Source organism: Dreissena polymorpha, chromosome 12 (genome assembly GCF_020536995.1).
Source record: "Dreissena polymorpha isolate Duluth1 chromosome 12, UMN_Dpol_1.0, whole genome shotgun sequence".
Taxonomy (NCBI): Eukaryota; Metazoa; Mollusca; class Bivalvia; order Myida; family Dreissenidae; genus Dreissena; species Dreissena polymorpha.
The window spans coordinates 26,252,243-26,259,350 of NC_068366.1; positions in this window are offsets into that span (position 1 = coordinate 26,252,243).

A 7,108-nucleotide genomic window follows, 5' to 3' on the forward strand; every position below is an offset into this window, starting at 1 on the left:
TTACTAAACAAGCGAACTATATGACATAACAATTTATATCAGGAGGGAAAACCGATGCTGAATTCTTAAACAATATACAAATACTAGTGCACGTAATTCATTATGGGAGTCATTGTTCAATATGAAAAAACAAGAATGAACACTCTGGGGCTTACATAGAATCAAATATACATGGGCGCACAAAAAGTACACTGATTTCAGAAGTTGAGTATGAAACTTTTGTATCCGCTTTGCCTTATATTTAATATAACATAGTTTCAAAAACTAAGTTTACATCGTTGCAGAACGCAGGTCTGCATCGCTTTATTTCAAATTAGCCCATTCAGAAGTATTTTATTTATGCTTACTACAATTTTTTTTATAAGTTATATTATATGTTATTGTAAACGTCTTAACGTTTTGTAATGTGCACGTGTTATATTTTGCTCAGTTGTAGTATTGTTCACAAAAACCAAATTTTCATTATCGCTCTACTGGCGGGAAATTTCCCCACCATTTCATTAGCAAAATACAAAAGTCAAGAGAGGTTTATAAATCATGGATTGACAGCTACGACGGAAATAAACACGATTTCTGTTTGAACAGAACTGATCTTCAGAGTGTTGTTTTGTAGAAAAACGCACTGTGTTGCCTTTAACGGAATATAAATGAGATATACTTTGAATGAATTCATACAGGACTGACATTGTTGAGTACTGTAGTAAACTGTCGTAAATTTATGTTCACTGTTAAAAGAATTTCGGAACGACAATTTCTTAAGTTTGTGTCATTTATAAAACAATTACTTTCTTCACAAAAGATAAACGGACTTTAGGTTTGCCGGATTCTTAGCATGAAAACATTCACACATATAAATGAGTATGAAAGTATATTACAATCTTATCGGAGACTCTACTCCGAGAGTGTTAACGCCCAACGAAAACTTTTATTTTTTGAAAAACGCTTGGAGATACAAATGTTGTGTGTCACAGGCTTGATCACTTCAGATATAAAAAAAAATGTTTTTGACGCGACAGTGTTTTCCGATCAGCATAATTATTACAGCGGAATATGGTCTTTATGTCGCATTTTGCGTTGTTTCCAATTTGGGATTTCAGTTTGCAAAACATATTTTACATTTAATACGTTTCTTTCAAGACATACATACATTTTTGCGAACTGTCAGTAAAACCGTATGAGGCTCGTTGACATATCTACAATATAACCGTTAGTTGTTTTAGCCGATACCAACATGTTTACTCGTGTAAGATACAGAACAAAAAAATGTATGTTTGTCGCATGGAGCAATCTACAGAAATGGTGGTTATTTCCAAATGGGGTACACCGTTTGAGCCTTACTAAACAAAACTATCATTAAAAAGTTTTTCAGATTATAATTTAATACTTTGGAAGACAAGCATACATTTTTTTTTTGCTTATGAATGTTAACAAATTCAAACAATCCAGTTATTCATTCGGTCTATTTGCGGGACGTTTCTCTCACATTTCATTTGAAAACCTGGGTAAGACAGCTAAGCTTAATAATTAAAACACTGTCCATCAGTGAGCGAAATAATAATTATAATGGCGTCGATTCAAAGTGAAATCAATCGTTTGTATAACACTAACAAATAGATTACTAGAATGAGTCGAAGTTCATATTAGGTCAAGATTAAAGTGAGGCTGGGTGATAGGGGTGGATTGAAAATGGTGGTCTACCGTAAAACTTATGTAAGTATCAAAAAGTTGTAGTAGTCGCTGTTGCTGCTTAAGGAAAGAAAATTATCTACTTCGTGTGTGAAGAACTGATCGGAAAACGGAACAACGGACGGTCCGGACAGTAAATTTTGCCTCACACATCAGGATGCTTTGTCAACATATGGGTAATACTTCTTTATAACATCCTATCACTGCAGCGTTATTAGTTTAGTTTAGTTTTTAAGACAACTCGGAAAGCGCACAACTCAGTAATATTTCCATATTTCCAATTAAATATATTCTGTTGATTAACATGACTTTTTAGCCATGCGAACGGTACGGACGGGATATCCAAACGACACGCCCCGTTACTGTAAGAAACAACTCGGAACTTTACTGCTATCGGAATTCTTCTGAACTCCATAATACAAAAAATGATTCATTTTTATAGCTTAACTAGGCTGGTTGGTTTGACGTATGAATATATTAAATGTCATATGATACATGTTGACATGTGATATACATGTGTAACGTCGTTACATCACCCACCGATACAGAAACATAAAAAAAAAAGCTTTTATCACACTGACTTTCATGCATAAAATATAAACATAAAAATGCATAAAAGGGTGAATAATGAATATTTGTTACTTGGAAAATGGCAGTAATCCCCATGAGAAGACAGGCACATGAGGTTTGTTCTGGTGACCAAATGGTAGGTTCGACTGTCTTTAGGCCAAGTATAAATGTCCTAAACAAACTGACAACCTAGATGATCAACAACAGTACAAGGTCTGGTTTCATAATGCCACATATTAAATATTTTAAGAGAAATATCTGATCATCATGAAAATATATTTTTACATTTTCGTGTATCTGTTTTTTAACTATGATGCAAACATCTCATTGACAGCGCTGATGAAATGTTTTGACATATCATTGAATTACTTAGACACAACTAAGGACATATCAAACACTACAATTACCAACATTAAGGTAACATCAATTGCAAAAGTGATACTTATGTCAAATTTCGTGTTTTGAAGCAATCCTTTGCATGTACTACTTGCCAATGCCAATAGCAAGCTAGGAGACATCATTAACTGATCTAAACGAATCGTCAGCTTCGCTGGGCTGATGTATCTGAAATTTCAGGGGTTGATGTATCTGAAATTTCAGTGGCTGTATATTAATCTTTCCGTAGATGCCACAGTGCAACGGGATTCATAGGCTTAGAGAAAATGGCGCGATTTGAGAATGCAATACCGAAGGATTTTCAGCGGGTCACTGTTGGAGCCAAGAAGCACCTCCTTCGCTATCTTCTACTTTCTGTCCAGGTTTTCAGAGTCCGTATATGAAAGTCGGGCTTATCATATTCATAATAAATGTAGTAATACATTGGCCAATTCACATAAGAAAGCATACTTAATGCTGTTAGCAAACAGAGTATCGATTAAGTTTTGAGTATTGTTGAATATTGTTTTCAGTAAACACCATGACTGATGTCAAAACAAGATGTGTGGGTGTAAAAGGCAAAGCAATTATTACAATCAAACGTCATAGGTAGATAAAGATCATAGTATAATATTTATAACGTCAAAAAAAAAATACGGAAACAAAAAATAGCAAAGTAAGGAATACCTATATATATATTTATTTATTCCGTTTTGATGAATATCTACAATACTTTTACTTCGGCACTACACATTGCAAGGCTGGGTATGAACATAATGTATCTGATGACGAAATGTTAAGGTAAATATAATAGTACCACAACCAATACCTCAAATGTGTCTCTACCGAAATCAATTAACAGAAACCTTATTTAAAGACCAATGTCACTCATATTGTCTTTAAACACGCAAAGAAAGCCCACCGTTTTTATCAGAATAAAAGGAATTCCATAATGACCACTTAAAAGGGTAATGCCAATAAATAGATTGACCCAAAATCATTTGCAAGGAACTTCGAAAATCTTGTATTGCCCTCTGTGGCGCTAGAAACTAAGATCAGGAAAATGTCACTGAATTAATAGATCTGATTGACAATTCATTACGTTGAAAATCGACATTAGCAGATGTTTAAAAGCAAGAGTGATATCTTTATAAATAAATAAAGTTGATGAACAGTCCCCATAAATACATTACCCCTGGAATACAACACAAATTCTAACATGAATAATACGATTTTGAATAAACGTAATAGAGCACATATAAAGCGTCAAACAACGATTGTGTTCATTTTTTGCAAATTTGTTTGGTTTGTTTTTAATGTAAATTGTTTTGTTTTAAAATGAAATATTGTTATAGTTGATATAACATTAACAAATATGTTCTAATATATTTATTCGCATTTATAAATTTATTTTCCTTTATGTAGAGAATGTCCTTGGTTTCTTGAAGAACCTGTTGTTGTTGTTTTTTTCATGTCAATAGGCAGGGACCTAACTAAAATAAAATTTCCTGAAATGGTCCAGCGATCTTACAAATATAATTATTAGGATATCCTCTGATAGGTTATGTTGTGGACAACTATTCTCTTATATTGTCATAAAAACATAGACTCCATTTGAAGTTTTCGACAGTTAATATGATGGCAAATATATGTTTGGTTTACGAGTGGAAACAAAATAGGAACCAACGGACATAAATTAAATATAATTCTCTCTAATGTGATATCAGGTTGATACCTTTAAGACCATACCTCATAGGGAAAGGGGCTAATACGTTTGTAACAACCTTTTGTTTCTGATGTAAAGTGTTGTTAATGTTATTTATGCTTGTTTTATAATCAAAATTTGACGATATGAGTGATGGTTCTTAATATGATGTTTTATGGTGCTTTAATCAGCTTCAATTATGTAATTTTGCCATGGTCATTGTTCAGTTTAATTGCCAAAAATGAATGCCGTCGTAAAAGGTTGGCTTTATATTTCATAGCTGCGCAGTCTCAGTCTGGAATCAGTTCCGAGAACAAAAGGGTTCAATTGAACAAATCGCACCAAATATGTAAAAAACTTCCATACATATAATAACAAGTAATTAGGAGATTCGTAACATATATTTAGTATACAAAATAAATAACAATATTCGTAAATTGCAGTTTAATATATGCACAGAATGTTTGGTTCTTTTAAACCCTTTTATGTCTAACCTTCGATCTAAAAAAAGTCGGTCACTGTTACAGAAATATTGTAGATAAGCATTTGCATGTGCTATTTAGTCCAGAACGATAAGATGATTCATAAAAAAAAGTTTTCCTGGCAATCTTTATTGATTGTTCTGGAACAAACCGACTGTAGGTGCACATCTTTATGTCAGTTTAATCTAAAATTATGGGCCTGTAAACGAGTACGTCTAGTTCAAACACACGGATGTTCTCACCCAAATTTATCCATTTAAAACCATTATCTAGTTTTAAACGCTCTGTTTGAATTGCAACGCATTCGTCTCTCGATCAATGCTGAACTGTCAATATTAGTTGGTCCGACGCATTTTAATTAAATATCGGTAGCAAGTTTCCTTAAATAATTTAGTAAAAGGAGCACTTTCAAAACATCCAAAATATAAAAGAAATTCCAAGCGTTTGTTGAAATATTAACTCAACATTGTGGAATAAAATACAATAACTAATTTGAATTTTCATCACAAACATAACAATCAATACATTCATCAGATTCTTAACAAGCTGTAAATCATTTCAAAAGTTACACCCACAAAATATATTAGCAATAGAAAGAATATGCTTTCGTATATATGATTAATTATTAAAATCATTAAAACACATGATCCGGAAGTTATGTTCATTCATTTCTATCAAGTGATAGCAATCCTGATTTCAGCTAATTATAATTTCAACAGCCAGATACGTCATTACATGTCTTAAAGCACATTTGCAGTACGTTATCTTAATTTAACGAAATATAATCAAGTAATTAAAATGTCAGTTTCATGTAAACTTTTTGCTGGTTTTTGTACATGCTTTGCTGGGAATTTATCTTAAGTAATATAAATTTGCTCTATATTGAATAAAATAAGAAGTAAAAAACTGGCCTAAAAAGTCGATAACACTTTACATTTTGACAAAGTTATTTATATAAAGTAAAAATGAAACTAATGACATTATAATTACTTGAAATAGAAAACTTATACTGTATTTAAGATATATTTCTTTTCAAATAAGAAATCTTCATGAATGTCTTATTATGTAGACTTTAACAACTGGGAATTTTTTTTCATGAACTTATTGATAATTCAGCAAATAACAAAGTTTATATAGTTTAAAACACCTAGCACAGCTTTGCGCTGACGCCTCGATCTATAAATGGTAGAAACAGTATAATTTAACCAGGATAAGATTTTACCATATGGTATAATAAGGATAACGAATGTTGCAAGTGTTATTGTTCTTGACGTTGTGACACCTCTTTCGGGAAATATGACATATTAGATCTTGATTTCCATGTGACATATACCATCTGTTTCAGGAATTACATGTTGCTCCTGTGCATAACCTGGAGCTTGAAGTTTTCTACCGAATTATGATTATGCCTGAAGCGCTGGATCCCCAGATGGTTTACAGCTCATGGAAGACTGCTCATGCTTTACCGATGTCGGTTCTGACGCCTGCATCCGTTCCCTCATGGTTGTCCAAGATACGTGAAGTTTTCCAACTTCTCTAGCAGCTCGCCTTGCACTCTGACGGGTTTGATGCGTTGGTCTTGAAAACCTTGCTCTTAATTCTATTGATGTTGAGGTCCTGCATCATGTCTTTTCCTGCATCAGTTGTCGGGTGTGAGAGAGAAGATCTACATCATCGACAAAGTCGATGTCGTCAGACTGCTTTCAGGGTAACCACTGTATTCCGTTTTGCTTCAGGAACATGGAAGGCTCTAACTTTGAAGGCTTTTGTGAGCTTTCTGCAATTTAAGACTTTGAAAGTCATCCCTTCATTAGACTTCCTGGCAATATCGGTACTCTTTTCTTTTCTCAGTAGTCTCAAGGGGGAATGCCGATCAACGCTGTCGAACGCCTTCTCGTGGTCGATGAAGTTAACGTACAGGGGCCAGTTACATTCCAGGGATTTTTATGGAATGATGCGAAGGGTTTAGATCTGATCCGTGCATGATCTCTCCATTCGCAAGTTAGCGTGTTGTGCTACAGTGTATTTCCTTCGGTTCAGCAGGATGCGATCAAACAACTTTCCCGAGTTTGACATAAGGTTTATCACTCCGTAGTTGGAGTAGCAACTGAGATAACCTTACTTGGGGAGCTTGATGAGGTAGCCTTTGTTTAACTCTATTGGTTTTTTCTTCTTTTCTTCATTCCACATATTGCTTATGAGAGGGTTTATCTCTAAATCTTCAGCGCTTCTGTCGGTATGTTGTCAGGACCTTCAGACTTCTCGTTCTTCAATTGATAGGCAGATAGCT